General features: G+C 40.4%; 1 pseudogene; it reads right to left on the bottom strand.

Moving 5' to 3' along the window:
* Positions 1 to 14,501: 14,501 nt before the first annotated feature.
* Positions 14,502 to 16,569, bottom strand: LOC116410965 (annotated as a pseudogene).
* Between the last annotated feature and the right edge of the window lie 362 nt (positions 16,570 to 16,931).

Genomic DNA, 16,931 nt, shown 5'->3' with positions numbered 1-16,931 from the left:
AACAAACTAACGCATGAGGAGCGTACGATTATCTACCTGTCTACTTATGACCCAATATTAAAGACACTGTTTGGACTACTGTTAATACAATAACCAGACTGTACAAAATGTTTTCTTAATATGCCTGCTTCTTTTGTTTTTTCTTTTTTCTGTAAAAATAAATAAAATCTTTTCAAATGAAAAAAGGTGTTTCTAAAGTCAATCCAGGTCTTGAGGTCTTCAGTAACTTTTTTGTATTTTAAAGCATTCTCCAAAGAGGGAAATTGTTTAAGGCGAAGATATAAATCTTTTTGCCTTTTACTTAAGTTTAGAAAGTTTTTTTGTACCTTACGATAATAATGAGACCTAAAAGATAAAATCTCTCCCCTAATCACAGCTTTCCAAGTTTCCCAAAACAATGGGAGATTATCTAAATGGTCTTTATTATCAATTAAAAACATATCCCATCTATCTCAAAGCATTTTGATGAAGTCAGGGTTATCTTTCAAAGGACTAGGGAAGGACCAAGAAACAAAACTTTTAGATGTTGTTGAATTGGAGAACTGGATAGAAACTGGCGCATGGTCAGATATATTGATGTTACCTATATCAGCTCTTATAATTTTACTTAGTAAATTATTTGACGTCAAAATATAATCTATTCTAGTACCTATATTGTGGGGATAGGAGAAAAAGGTAAAGTCTTTCTCTGTTGGATGGAAAATTCTCCAAGTATCATTTGGGCCAGTGTGTAAAAGTTTAGATTTTTTGAAATGATCTTTAAATTTCCAGTCAGTTCTGTCAAGGGACCATAAATAAGATTCATTTAAGTCACCTGCTAAAATTAGTTTAGTATGTAAGTACATTAAGTACATTAGAGAAAAGTTGATGTTGCAGTTTATCAGCGCTTGGCAGACCTTTGAGAATTGTTTACGTTTTTGAGAAAGGAAGAGTGAATAATCCTGAAAAAAAAGGATTCTTTTTCATTCTAAATCTAGCATTTTCGCTTTTTTGTATGCTTGAAACAAGTATTTGACAATTACAACTCTTGGTCTTGGGTTTTGAATGTCAACTGAGTGAATAATTGAATTCTCCTTTGAATTCTCAAAGGTCTGCCAAGCGCTGATAAACTGCAACATCAACTTTTCTCTAATGTACCCTGCAAAACTCAAAATCTTCTTGCCTTCTGGTACAAGAATCTTTAATGATCCTTTAGAAGCATCCACTTTTGTCAACTATTTGAATGGACCAATCCTGTATAATCTTTCAATCTTGAAATTGCCACATTCTGGAGGAAGTCCAAGTTTATGAGGAATTGTTTTGGAGACAAGATTATACAGAGAATCATTCTGGAAAGACTCTGGTATGCTGATAAATCTAAGATTGTTTCTTCTTGATCTGTTTTCCAGATCGTCTAGTTTCAGTTTTAATTCTTGTGCCTGTTTTTCCAAAAAATCCAACCAAGACTGCAAGTTCAGTGTATCATTCTGAATTTGAGAAACTGTTAAATCAAATTCATCAAGACATTTCTTGTGGTTGCTGAGTTATTCAAAGATGTTGGTAATGTTTATTTGTAATTTATCAATAGCCTTTTCAATAGTAACCTCAATGACAGGATTGATGAGCCTGGCAACTTCCGCTGCAATGAGAGAATAGTCCTCAGTCAGGACTATTCCTGACTTTTTCATATGTTTTAACATTTGTTTTAGAAGCCATAGATGATGTATGAGAATATGTTTCCATAAAAAAAAATACAAAAATTATATATATATATATATATATATATATATATATATATATATATATATATATATATATATATATATATATATATATACACACACATACAATAGTCAAGAGTTGTTTTCACCCTGCTCTCGCGCCTTCCTTTCTTTTTCTATTTTTTATTCTTCCTTTCCTCCTTTCTCTCCTCCCCTCCTCCCCCTTGATATACTGTATCTCTCAGGTAGAAGGTAAAGACAGAACTAGTATTTTGAGAAACAATAGTAATTCTGGGTAGCTGCAGGTAAAGTAGCAATTACTCAGGTTAAATACACTAGTTCACTAACTTAGAAACCAATATAACAGAGTAATATTTGGAACACATTCAAGTATTATATGAAAAGGCAGAGTAGCTTCATGAATAATGAGCAAAAAGCACTGTGGTTCCAAAGTTCAGAACAGTACTAAGCAGCTTAAACAGTACCTCAGGAGAAGTGGCTTATGCAGCAGCCATTGGAAAATGATGTCAGCTGTCTGTTGCTACTTGATGAGGAGTATGGTAAAAAAAAAAAAAAAAAAACACCTGATACTACATCAGGCTTCAATTCCACCTCAAGACAACGAGTTTTAAGCAGAGACCATTTGAAACAATGTTAGCAGACTGTTACCAACTCGACTGACAAGGGTCAGGCAGAGGCCATTTGATACAATGTCAGCAGCCTATAACAAATGTTGCAAACTCGACACAGATACTGTTAAAAAAAAGCCTGTCACGGGGGGCGGAGCTAGCCTGCATCCAGAATGGACGCGTGAGTCCGGAGCTCTCTGAGTTGCAGCCCAAAAGCGGTGGGAAAAAGCGTTATAAAACGAGCACAAGTTACCCCAAAGGATTAATAAGCGATCGCTACTCGCTATGCCTCCAAAACATCAAAACAAAAAGTCACCACAGCAGGTGACGGCATACTTTGCTCCACAAGCTGGGACACTGCAGCAGGCGGACGCCATCTTGGATACACAGACAGAGCTCCATGAAGGTAACACTGCGCAGCCTTCAGATACATCCCCAATAGACGACCTAAAAAACATGATACTGGACTTAAAAAACACTCTGCAAGCCGATATAAAACAATTGGCAAATGATATACGCAAAGAAGTGCAAGACATAGGTGACCGCACAGCGCACATAGAAACCAAAATGGCGGAATACGCGGCGGCCCATAATGATCTTGCATGCGTGACTTGAATCTGAAGTAGGTAAACTAAAAGATAAAGTGGCGGACTTGGAGGACCGTTCTAGGAGAAACAACCTAAAATTAAGAGGAATACCAGAATCGGTCCCCCCACACGAGCTAGAAATGTATTTGAAAGGCCTACTAGAAGCCATTTTACCAGATACACCCCAAATGGACCTAACGATCGATAGGATCCACCGCATTCCAAAGCCCAGAACTGCACCGGAATCGGCACCAAGGGATGTACTGACAAAGATACACTTTTTCAAAACCAAAGAAAAGATCTTACAAGCAGCAAGGAAAAAAGAAAATTGGCCAACAAAGTACGCGGAGCTACAAATTTACACAGACCTATCACAAACAACACTTTCCAGAAGGAGAGCATTCATGGATACCACAACGAAACTCAGAGAAAAGAAAATCCCATACCGTTGGGGTTACCCTGTGAAATTAATAGTTATCAGAAATGGAACCCTAACAACACTGTCCTCACCTGAAGAAGCGCAAAAAGTTATGCAAAGCTGGGATTTAGATCTCAACAAATCCCCTACAAGACGCACCTCACCAAACACAGCATCACCAAGGAAGCTAAGCAAAGAATGGCAGGTGGCGTGAGTATAAAAACTAACCGAGGTCACAACTTTATTCCCACATAGACACAACAAGTGGAATATTCCAGGGCTGACTAACACTCAGACCAACCCGGGAGACTAACCATCAGTCTCACCCCCCCAGTCCACAAGCCATGAAGCTTAAGGACACATTAAGGCGCAGACCCGCTAAAACACCACTGCGCCACAAGACAGCAACCATTAAATACCACTCTAAAGGAAAGTTATATTTAAATGCCTGTCTTGCACATGCCAAAAGAAAGAATATTTTGGTAAAAAAGTTAATCAAGTTATGTTATTTTATGTATGTTAAATGTTTATTTTTGATCAAAAGACACCGGGTCACTGTCCAAAACAAATGTGATTATGTATTGAATATAGCACAACACAAGAATTTATATAACCATGGTAAGGTTTTATTCATTAAATGCTAGGGGGTTAAACACACCCCAAAAGAGAAATATAGCACTTCATGAGGCATACAAAGCTAAAGCAGACGTACTTTTCTACCAAGAAACGCATTTCAAAAGATCAAACCACCCTAACTTTTTGAACAAGCACTATCCATACAACTTCCATGCTTACTCCAAAACGAAATCAAAAGGGGTATCCATATTGATCAGCTCTAAGCTGGCATTCCAACAACACCAAGTAATAGCAGACCCACAGGGCAGATATCTAATGGTAATCGCAACAATAGAAAACCAACAGTACTCATTAATAAACCTATATGCCCCTAACGATAATCAACTACAATTCATAACGAGAACCTTAACAAGTTTACTAGAATATCAAAAAGGCAGTTGCATAGTAGCGGGTGACTATAACTGCATACTAGATCCCAACTTAGACATACAAAGAAATACCAAAACCACTACCACCAAACAACAAGAAAAAATTACTAAAAAAACAAGAGATTTATTTCATAAGTTAGCGTTAGTAGATGTATGGAGAGCAAAAAACCCAAGAAACAAGGAATTTTCGTTTTACTCTCCCAGACACGATATGTATTCCAGAATAGACTATATATTAACAGATAGACAAACCACAACAACAACCACTAAAGCCTGGATAGGACTACGAACATGGTCAGACCATGCCCCAGTGGGAATAGAAACAGACCCAACCAACATAAGAAAACACCTGGCGCCCTGGCGCTTAAACGAAACATTAATAACAAACACAGAGGTGCAAAATCAAATCAAAACAATACTACAGGAATACTTTAAACATAACACTACTCCAGACATGAGCCCACAAACAATTTGGTTGGCCCATAAAGCAACCCTGAGAGGCGAACTGATAAACATATCAAAAGGAATACGTAAGCAAAATGAAGAAAGACAAAATAGTCTTGAACAGAAAATAAAACAGGCAGAAATAACATACCATAAAAACCCCACACAAAAACTCAAAAAACAAATACAAAAAGATAAGAATGACCTAACACAGTTAGTATTAGCTAAGACAGAATACAGACTCAAAAGGTTAAAACAATACTATTATACCCATAGTAACAAAGCGAATCGCTTATTAGTAAATAAATTAAGAATCCAACAAGCCAAACATAGAATATCTCACTTAACAAAAAATAACAGCAAAATAACAGACCCAACGCAAATAGCTAATGAATTCGCATCATATTATAAAAACCTCTATAACTTAGAAAACCAAAGGAATGAACCCCAACCCACATCAACGCAAATTATAGACTACCTCAACTCAATACAACTTCCTCACCCTACCCTTCCCCAAAAAGAATACCTCAACGCCCCAATTACCCCAGAAGAAGTACTACAAGTAATCACCCAACTAAAGATAGGAAAAGCCCCAGGCCCCGATGGATTTACGAACGTGTACTACAAAACCTTCAAAAATATAATAGCGTCACACCTACTCAAAACCTTTCAAGCTATCATGGACACAGGGAACATAAACCCAGAGTTTCTCCAAGCACATATATCCACTATCCCCAAACCAGGCAAACCACAAGACAGCTGTCCGAACTATAGACCCATAGCTCTACTGAACACAGACCTTAAATTATATTCAAAAATATTAGCACAAAGATTGAACAAAATTCTCCCCTCATTAATAAACAACGATCAAGTGGGATTTATTATGAATCGGCAAGCACCAGACAACACCAGAAAGTTACATAACATATTACACATAATTAAACAACAAAAACTCCCTGCATTAATACTATCATTAGATGCCGAAAAGGCATTTGACAGGATCCACTGGGAGTATATGAAGAAAACATTAAGTAAATTTCAACTGGGAAACACTTTTATTAAAGCAATTCTAACCCTATATACAACCCCAACAGCAAAAGTTAATATATCCGGCATCCTGTCAGATGCCTTTAAAATCTCAAATGGAACCAGACAAGGGTGCCCCTTATCGCCCCTTATATTTGCACTAATGGTTGAACCCTTAGCATGCAAAATCAGACAGAACCACCGAATCACAGGGGTCCCAACACAACAGAATCAGCAAAACATTGCACTATTTGCAGATGACATCATTTTAACACTCACCAACCCAAATCAAGCAGTACCCAACCTTATGCATGAACTAACAGAGTTCTACCACATTTCTTGGTATAAAATCAACCCGGGAAAGACACAAGCATTACCAATAAATCTCCAACCCCAACTTCTTCAAACACTTAAACAAACATACAAATTTGAATGGAAAGAAAAAACCATTACATATCTAGGAATTAAAATACCTAAAGACCCTGAAATGATGTTCTCTATGAACTATACACCACTACAAAAGAAACTGCAAAAGGATTACCACAGTTGGAGGTCACAAAACATATCATGGTGGGGTAGAATAACTACGGTCAAAATGAATGTATTACCTAGAATTCTCTATATATTTAGAACGGTACAGATTCAACTCCCCCCTAGATACATCAAATTACTACAATCCCAAATGAATGCGTTCATTTGGCAGGGGAAAAAACCGAGAATAGCAGCCAAAGTGCTACAACAACCCAACCTTAGTGGGGGGGTGGGGATCCCAAATTTATTATACTACTACAAAGCCTCACTGCTTGAGACTGCCGTCAGGATGCATTCCCCAATAGCACAAAGACAATGGATAGCCATAGAAACGAACTTTCTCAATAACCTGACATTGCCAGAACTACTATGGTTGCCGCCCAAATACAGACCGAAAAACCAGTCAATACTACCAACGACCAAACTAATTCTACAAAACTGGGACACAATTAACAAAAATGGAAAACTGGGACAATTTCCTTCTCCGATAACTCCGATCACTAACATGCAACTACTGATACAAGATCTATCATTAAAACAATGGTCTGACAAAGGTATCAGGACAATAGCGGACTTATACACAATTAACACCTACCTAACATTTCAACAACTACAAGAAAAATACCAAATCCCAAACAAAGAATATTTTACATACAATCGGATTACAAATGTTTTACAAAAAAACATGCAAAACTACAAAAAGAAACGCCAACCAACCAGAATTGAGCAACTATGCAGAATAGCACAAAATGGCCCAAGAGGAATCTTATCCGCATGCTATCGATTCCTCCTTGAACTGCCCCCTGATCACAAACACCCATTTATGGAAAAATGGGAGAGAGAGCTGCAAATTGAAATAACCCCAGAGCAATGGTCCTCTATACTGGAAGTGACATCTGGAGCAACGAGATGTACAAACCACCTGGAATCATACAAGAAAGTGCTCTACAGGTGGCATTTAACCCCAACAAAAATAAACAGAATCACAAATACATACTCTCCCTTATGTTGGAAAGGATGTGGCCACACAGGCACGCTATTGCATATGTGGTGGCAATGCCCACCAATAGCAGAACTCTGGAAACAGGTGTATAACCTAATAACAATAGACCTGCAAAAACCACTGCCGAACAAACCTGAAGTAGCTTTACTACTACATCTACCAGAAAAAACATCACAAACATGGAGGAAACTGTTATTCCATATATTCAACACAACAACAATGCACATTGCAAAACACTGGAAGACAGGAGGCCCCTGTGATATCAATCAAATCAAACAAAGTTTGAACCAGAGAGCAACAATGGAACAAATGGCGGCTGGAAAAGAAAACAAACAAGAGAAATGCAATATGATATGGCAACCATGGACCACATATCAAGAAAAAGAAAATAATATAGAAACACCTAACGGCAGTGTCACGTCAGTGGGCTAGAATAGGAAAACAGCCATCCCCCCTATAGCAATACCTCCTCTCCTTTTTATTATAAGCACATCCCCCTCCAGAGAACTAAAGCTCAAACAATTTAATAATACCTAACAAAGAAAAGACAAACCCGGTGTCAATACAGAAATTAAACAAACACTGTATAATTCTGACAATTTTAGCAAGCTATATGTTTATTGTTTAACCCTTCCCAGTTCTTACCCTCCCCTCCCTCTTACCCACCCTTCCCCTCTTACCTGGTTCACTGAAAGAAGACCACGATGCGATCCCTTCTCCCTCCCCTCTTCCTGGAAAAGAAAATAACCATGTATAAAGCTAAAGATGAACAACATATGTATACATCACAAATGTTAATTTACAAATGTAACAGTTGTACGAGCAAAATAAAAGAAGTTAAAAAAAAAAAAAAAAAGCCTGTCACTACCTCGGCTTCTCTTCCACCTCAGGGGGAAGATTATGTGTAAAAACTATATACAGTAGCTTTTTAATGCAGATTTTTGACCCGTGGGAAACAGGAGCTTTATCCCTGAGCCTCCAATCCTAACCGGCGCCAAACAGGAAGTCCTCCAGCTGTTCTGAAGGTGTCCCATTTATCAAAATGTTTTTGAAGGTGTAGTTTGGGAATGCCTTTCCACTGCCATACATAATCAAAATCCATCAGTCTTTTTAAAATTAAACTTAAAGACTACCTTTTGGAGCACTCACCCAGCACCTGATCTGGAAACTAACACTTTTATTGTAGTATCACCAACTGTGACCTACAGCACTTATATTTGCCTATTTGTGTCTGTAAGTTACCCTCCCATATAGATTGTAAGCTCTACAGGGCAGGGACCTCCATCCTCTTGTGTTTTTGACTCTTATTGCAACTGTATCTTTTATTTATTTGTCTTTATTGTAATACTTTGTATTTATCTATTATATTAAATTAACCCCCTGTTTGTATTAATATATTCTACTGTACAGTGCTGTGTACATAAGTAGCGCTATATAAATAAAGCTATACATACATACATACATCACATGGTATCTGTGAAATAATCTCAATGATACGATTAAAAGATCTTTCATGGAGTATCAAGGGAATATTGCTTTTTTTTCTCCAAATATTCTGAAGTAGTCCCATTTGTCAAAATGTTTTAAAGGTGTAGTTTGGGAATGCCTTTCCACTGCCATACAGAATCAAAATTCTTCACATGGTATCTGGGAATTTAAAAATATCCATAGAGTATCATGGGAATTTTGCTTTTTTTTTTTTGTCAAAATGTTTTTTAAGGTGTAGTTTGGGAATGCTTTTCCACTGCCATAGAAAAATCCATCAAATGGTATCTGTGAAAAAATATCAACCGTACGATTAATAGATATTCCCTAGAGTATCATGGGAATCTTGCCTTTTTTTCTCCAAGTGTTTGAAGTCGTCCCATGCATTTGTCAATATATTTTTGAAGGTGTAGTTTGGGAATGCCATTGTCATACAGAATCAAAATCTATCACATGGTATCTGGGAAATAATCTTAACGGAATGCCTTTGGAATGCCTTTCCAATGCCATACACAATCAAAATCCATCACATGGTATATCGGAAAGAATCTAAAAGGTAGGATTAAAATACATCCCTAGAGTATCATGGGAATCTTGCTTTTTTTTGTGTGTGTGTGTTCTGAAGTCGTCGCATTTGTCAAAATGTTTTTAAAGGTGTCGTTTGGGAATGCCACTGCTATAGAGTATCAAAATCCATCACATGGTATCTGGGAAATTATATTGACGGTAGGATTAAAATAGATCCATAGAGTATCAAGGGAATTTTGCTTTTTTCTCCAAGTGTTCTGAAGTCGTCCCATTTGTCAAAATGTTTTTGAAGGTGTAGTTTGGGAATGGCTTTCCACTGCCATACAGAATCAAAATCCATCACATGGTATCTGTGAAATAATCTCAATGATGCGATTAAAAGATCTTTCATGGAGTATCAAGAGAATCTTGGTTTATTTTTCTCCAGCTATTCTGAAGTAGTCCTATTTGTCAAAATGTTTTGAGGGTGTAGTTTGGGAGTATCATGGGAATTTTGCTTTTATTCTCCAAGTCTGGTGTCGTCCCATTTGTCAAAATGTTTTTGAAGATGTAGTTTCCTTGCAGCAGGATCTTGACCAACTGGCAATCTGGGCGGCTAAGTGGCAGATGAGATTTAATGTGGATAAATGTAAGGTCATGCACCTGGGATGTAAAAATATGCAAGCCACTTATACCCTTAATGGGACTGCACTAGGCAAATCCATAATGGAGAAGTCCTTGGAGTCCTTGTAGATAATAAACTTGGCTGTAGCAAGCAATTCCAGGCAGCAGCTGCAAGGGCAAACAAGGTTTTGAGCTGTATTAAAAGGGGTATAAATTCATGGGAGGAGGGGGTTATTCTTCCCCTTTACAGAGCCAGCGCTCTTACCAGCGTAAGGCCCCATCTAGAATATGCTGTTCAGTTTTGGTCTCCAGTGCTTAAACGGGACATTAGTTACAGTGGGTCCAGAGAAGGGCAACTAAGCTGGTAAAGGGTATGGAAAGTCTTCGTTATGAAGAAAGACTGGCCAAGTTGGGTTTGTTTACAGTGGAGAAGAGGCACTTAAGAGGTAACATGATAACTATGTATAAATATATAAGGGGATCATATAATAAACTTTCTAATGCTTTATTTACCAGTAGGTCCTTCAGAAAGGCATTATGGTTGAACGTGATTGACGTATGTCTTTTTTTCAACCCAACTTACTATGTTAATATGTTTGGAAATGCCTTTCCACTGCCATACAGAATCAACATCCATCACATGGTATCAGGGAAATAATCTCAATGGTTGGATTAAAATAGGTTCATATAGTATCATGGGAATCTTGCTTTTTTTTCTCCAACAATTCTGAAGTCGTCACATTTCTTAAAATGTTTTTGAAGGAGTAGATTGGGAATACCTTTCCACTGCCATACAATATCAAAACTCTTCCCATGGTATCTGGGAAAGAATCTAATTGGTACGATTAAAATTTTTTCCATAGAGTATAAGCGAATCTTGCTTTTTTTTTCCTTCAAGTGTTCTGAAGTTGTCCCATTTGTAAAAATGGTTTTGAAGGCATAGTTTGGGGATGTCTTTCCACTGCCATACAGAATCTAAATCCATGACATGGTATCTGGGAAATAATCTCAATGGTAGAATTAAAAATCTTCCATAAAGTAAAAAGGGTATCTTGCTGTTTTTTTCTCCAACTGTTCTGAAGTCGTCCAATTTGCCAAGCTAGCAGGGATCTGGGAATTTAGATATGCAATAAGTACTTAAAAAGAATGCCTTTAGACTTACTTTTAATTTATATTAACCTTTCCTTGTCCTTTAAGTGCCCTGTGAGGCAAGAAACACGTAAGGCTATTTATGTATAATTGTGTATGTCACGATTACGGCACTTCAGAAGCACGTGACTGTAGGCGTGGCTGTCTAGAGGGTCCCCTGCTCAGTCTCACACACCTGACACACAGGTCAGACTAGCATCACAGCACCCCAAAGACCAACCAACGCTCACAAACTCATACACAACTTGCTGCCACCACTCTCATACTTCTTACACTGGCGATGAGAGATGCCAAGCACACTGGTAGAGAAAGGGTTAATGTAAAGAACCGACACACACACACTCCTTACCAGCAGTCAAAGGGTTAATCAGCACACAGCATACAGAGGGCTAAGGCACACAACACAATTACACACTCGGAGGTTAGGTACGTTTTAGAGCATCAAGGACAAACTTATTAAATTTTATATTTAATATTATAAAAAGTATAACAGTGCAAGTTTAAAACAAGATGTTACAAAAAAGAACATACGATAAAACAAGTACAAACAGTTTTAAAATAAAAGAGAAAAATATAGAAGTCCTATACTATACCAAGCAAAGTCCTTCTAGTCCTGGAGGCAAGGGGAAACCACAGGATAAACTTCCAATAGAAATTGGTCCTCCACAGAATATCAAAGTATAGTCAGAAGAGCTGACTATTTATCCCAGTTTGCAGGGGATCAGGTAACTGGACACTCCCCCCTCCCTCAGGAATGCAAGGGGTGTCACCATTAGCAGGACACAGTGTGAGTTTTATGGCCTCCTGTGTATGGACTGGACCAATGATACAAATGTCCATAGCTCCTTGTGGGAACATAATAGAAATATGAAATTAAATTCATCAATTCTAGATGATCCCGATATTCCTATCTGACAAACCAAGTGCCCAAATCCAATGATGTTTGGACTTGGACAAATTTATTTGTCGACCCCTTCACCCCTACAGTTGAAACTGAGACTCAAATCTCTAACTGCCTCCTGGCTATCTCCAATTGGATGAACCAACGCCACCTTAAACTGAACCTAACAAAAACTGAACTAATGATCTTTCCGCCTAAACCTGGTCCTACCCCCCCTTTTCTATCTCTTTTGATGGCACCCTCATCAACCCTGTCGATTCGGCGCGTTGTTTGGGGGTGATCTTTGACTCTAGTCTCTCCTTTTCTAACCACATTAACTCCACTGTCAAAACCTGTCACTTTTTCTTACGCAATATTGCCAAAATCCGTCCCTTTCTCTCTACTGCAACAGCCAGGCTGCTCATGCATGCGCTCATCCTATCCCGACTTGACTACTGCAACCTGCTATTAACCGGCCTCCCTAACTCCCATCTTTCCCCCCTACAGTCTATATTAAATACTGCTGCCAGAATTCTCCTCCTCTCATCCAGGAGAGTTCAGGCCCCCCTGCTAAAGTCCTTATCGTGGCTTCCTTTTAAACAAAGAATATCTTACAAACTCCTTCTCTTAACCTTCAAAGCCCTCCATTCCTCTGCTCCTCACTACATCTCTTCCCTTGTGTCTCCGTATGTTCCTGGCCGACTCCTTCGTTCCTCGCAGAGCAACCGTTTGGTTGCGCCCCCCACTATTACTGCTGTTTCCCGCCTTAAACCTTTCTGCCTTGCTGCCCCTTACATTTGGAATGCCCTTCCTGATTCCCTCCGGAGAGAATCCTCCCTCAGTCTTTTTAAAACTAAACTAAAAGACTACCTTTTGGAGCACTCGCCCAGCACCTGATCTGGGAAATAGCACTTATATTGTAATGTCACCCACTGTGACCTACAGCACTTATATTTGCCTATTTGTATCTGTAAGTTACCCTCCCATATAGATTGTAAGCTCTACGGGGCAGGGACCTCCATCCTCTTGTGTCTTTGACTCTTATCTTATTGCAACTGTAACTGTATCTTGTATTTATTTGTATTTATTGTTGTACTTTGTATTTATCTATTATCTTATTAACCCCCTGTTTGTATTAATGTATTCTACTGTACAGCGCTGCGTACATAAGTAGCGCTTTATAAATAAAAATATACATACATACCGTATTTTTCGGACCATAAGACGCACCGGACCATAAGACGCACCAGTTTTTAGAGAAGGGAAATGAAGAAAAAAAGATTCTGAAACAAATACTGTCCTAAAATATTTTATGTGCATTAAAAGCGAACCTGTACCAGCAGCACCCAACATATTGCCCCCCACCTGTACCAGCAGCACCCAACATATTGCCCCCCACCTGTACCAGCAGCACCCAACATATTGCCCCCCACCTGTACCAGCAGCACCCAACATATTGCCCCCATCTGTACCAGCATATAGCCTACAGATATACTTTAAGAAAATGTTTTTACTTGCCCGTGTGGTCTCCGTGCAGGGCCCTCCTCTATTCACCGGCGCTTAGCTGTGGCACTGTGCACATGCACAATGACGGGCATGCGCGTCATTGTGCATGCGCACAGCGCCACAGCTAAGCGCCAGTGAATAGAGGAGGGCCCTGCACGGAGACCACACGGGCAAGTAAAAACTTTTTTTTAAAGTATATTCGGACCATAAGACGCAGGGACTTTTTCCCCCCACTTCTGGGGGAAAAAAAGTGCGTCTTATGGTCCGAAAAATACGGTACATACTTGTATAAAAGGCCATCTTAAATTACACATATACTCAGGTTTTGGTACCTCTAGTATAAATTGGTACCTCTAGTATAAATGGGTTCTGGGACAATAAATGTTTGTGAGTTTGGGTTATGGTGTGACCTCCACATCACCTATGATGGGTTCCAATGTGAACTCTAAGTCACCCCCATGTGGGCTTTCACTCCCCCGCATGGCATGGCATGGCCCGGCCCTTATCAGCCAGGGATTAGAATTGGGCATTCCAGGTTGTGAGGCCTTTACACATAGCTGGTTCAAGACCCTAGTGACCAGAGGCCTGTTATATATCTCTTTCTGGCACATTTCTGGAAGATTTTGGGATACCTTGGCCTGCTTGATTAACCCTTACAGGCCTATATCATGACTCAAAGGTCAATCATAACCTTGCCACAATAAATAACATGCATCTATAACACATAGCCAGGTCAATACCAAAATATCCATCCACATTACCCATTCTTAGGCATAATACTACCTCCCAGGCCTGAAATCTCTCTCCTTGAGGTCTGTGCCCACATAACCACAGGTGCTTGAGTGTGATAAAGAAGACACACTTTCCACTTCCCTTTTGTCATTTGTGCCACCGGATGGAGTGCAGGTTTGAATGCTAGGTAACATTCTGCTTTCCCTAGACATCTGGCCTATTCTGGCAGCTTTCGACCCATTTTATGGAATCCTGACCAGTCTCCACTGACCAGTCCTAGGCTGGAAACCTGGACCTGAAAACCTGGACTGTCTTGTTGCTATCTGCCTCAGGGGCAACTCCCAGTACTGTCAGCAATTCTTCCTTACTACTGACTACTAGGCCACCCCTCAGTACTGGTTCTGGTACTGGAGCTATACCTGGCCCACAGCTACCATCGCTCTCCCCAGTCTGAGTTGCATTGTCCACCAGGACCCTACTCTGAGTCCTAACCACCTGTTTCCCACTCTCCTGCACTGACTCCTGAGTCTGGCCTATCTGCTGACCCCCACTCAAGACCTCAGGCAATCTGGATACAGGATCAGAGATTACACGCTGGCAATCCCTCACTGCAGGTACGCTACCTGTCTGCACCAGGGAGACTCCAAGGGGAAACTGCTTTTCCCCCTCTCCCTTCTGATGCCCACCCTGGGACACCACTGGTTCAGGCACTGGTTGACACTGGCTCCTGTGTCCCAGTCCTCCCTCCCAGTTACATTGCTGCATTTTACTTTTAAAAGTTACCTGTTGAGGTGGGTGGCCACACTCCAGCATGGCTGGACCTAGTGCGACCTGGTCATAAGGCACATAAGCAGTTACCATGCAACCCAAATCATTCCCCAACAACACACTTACAGGAATTTCATTGGTTACCCCCACTTCCCTTAGACCTCTCCCCGCACCCCAATCCAAGAAATCTTTTGCCACAGGCACCTTTGGGTGGCTCCTACCCACTCCCTTTATGGACAAAGTCTTCCCAGGAATAATGTCCCCAGTGTTTATCATCTCTGGACGCACCAGAGAAAAATTAGATCCTGAGTCGCTTAGTCCCTGAGTTACTTTGTGACCAACAGTTACATGCTGCATATGGTGAGATAGATTCTCCATCTTACCCGACACAGGCATTACCACTGGCTGTACAGGTGGAGTTGGTTCCCTCTTTAGAGGGCAGTCAGTCCTCACATGGCCCGTCTGGTTGCAAGAAAAACATGTGCGGGTCTCCTTCTGCCCCACAGATGCAACAGACCCCCAAAATGATGAACTCTCACCAGATTTTGGATTGCTGTGTGCTGTTTCTCCTGTTGGTCTCTCCCGGCAGCTTGGTGAAGATGCTTTGCAGTTGTTGGACATCCTATTTGCAGCATAGGTGTCTGCTATCTCTGCTGCCTGATCCGCTCTTTTGGGTTCACGGTCCATAATGAATTGCCTCACTTCCACAGGACACGTGTGCAAAAACTGATCTTTTATCATCAGATCTTCCAGGCAATCAAATGTGGTAACAGAGAGTCCCCTCAGCCAAGATTTAAATGTGGTTCTCAGACTACTCACAACATCAGAGTAGCTGTCTGTAGGCCCACGCTGTACAGTCCTGAACTTTTTACGATACACCTCTGGGGTGAGATGGTATTTTTTTATTAGAGCTTTTTTATAGCATCATAGTCCCCATCAAACTCTGGTGGCAAAAAATTGCCCATTGCTCACGGGGTAAGTGATACTGTCTGCAAGCTCTTTCAAAACAACGCAAAAAAGGTATCCAGGTCACCATCTTTATCCATGACTGGAAATTTATCTGCAGAGGTTATCAAAGGGCGCAATTCCGAGGACTCACTGGAACGTGGGGGTAATCTCTGTTGCTGGAGCTTTGCTAACTCCAGTTGATACTGGCGTTTCGCCTGTCTTTCGGCTGCTGCTGCTGCAGCCTCTCTTTCTGCTGCTGCGGCCTCTCTTTCTGCCGCTGCTGCCTCTCTTCCTGCTTCCGCCTGTTGATATTGCAGGATCAGTTGAAGGCGCAGCTGGGGGTCATCTGAACCCAACAATTGCAAAGCTGCTTGTAAGGATGAATTCCTGTCACCCTGCCCACTGCAGCTATTACTATCCTCTCGCTGAGAGGATCCCGGAACAGAGTTCATCACTGGCATGTCCTGAGTGGAATAGTCTCCTGACTCAGGGGTGTAGGTCTGCTGCTCCTGTTCCACCAAGGCACAAACCAACATCTCCTTTGATTTGTCAGCTGCATCAATGCCTCTTTGCTCACAAAGGTTGATGAGGGTCTCCTTGGTTTGCCTCTTATAAAATGCTGCCATCTTGCAACAATTTACCAAAATAAAAGATAGAAAAGAAAAACAAGAAGGGAAGGGAAACTATTTGCAACCCGTATGTCTTAAAAAAAATTTAGTCTGCACTGAGTTTGTTCCTCCTCTCAAGGATTCACAGTCTTTAGTGCAAGGTTCAATTACTTAATCCAAGCAATGCTCTAAATAACACCACTGCCAATCAACTTGTCATGGTTACGGCACTTCAGACGCACGTGACTGTAGGCGTGGCTGTCTTAAGGGTCCCTTGCTCAGTCTCACACACCTGACACACAGGTCAGACTAGCATCCCAGCACCCCAAAGACCAACCAATGCTCACAAACTCATACACAACTTGCTGCCACCACTCTCATA

This window comes from Xenopus tropicalis, chromosome 5 (genome assembly GCF_000004195.4).
Source record: "Xenopus tropicalis strain Nigerian chromosome 5, UCB_Xtro_10.0, whole genome shotgun sequence".
NCBI classification, from domain to species: Eukaryota; Metazoa; Chordata; class Amphibia; order Anura; family Pipidae; genus Xenopus; species Xenopus tropicalis.
Note: the sequence above shows the minus strand (reverse complement) of the source record. Positions and strands in the feature narration are given on the sequence as shown.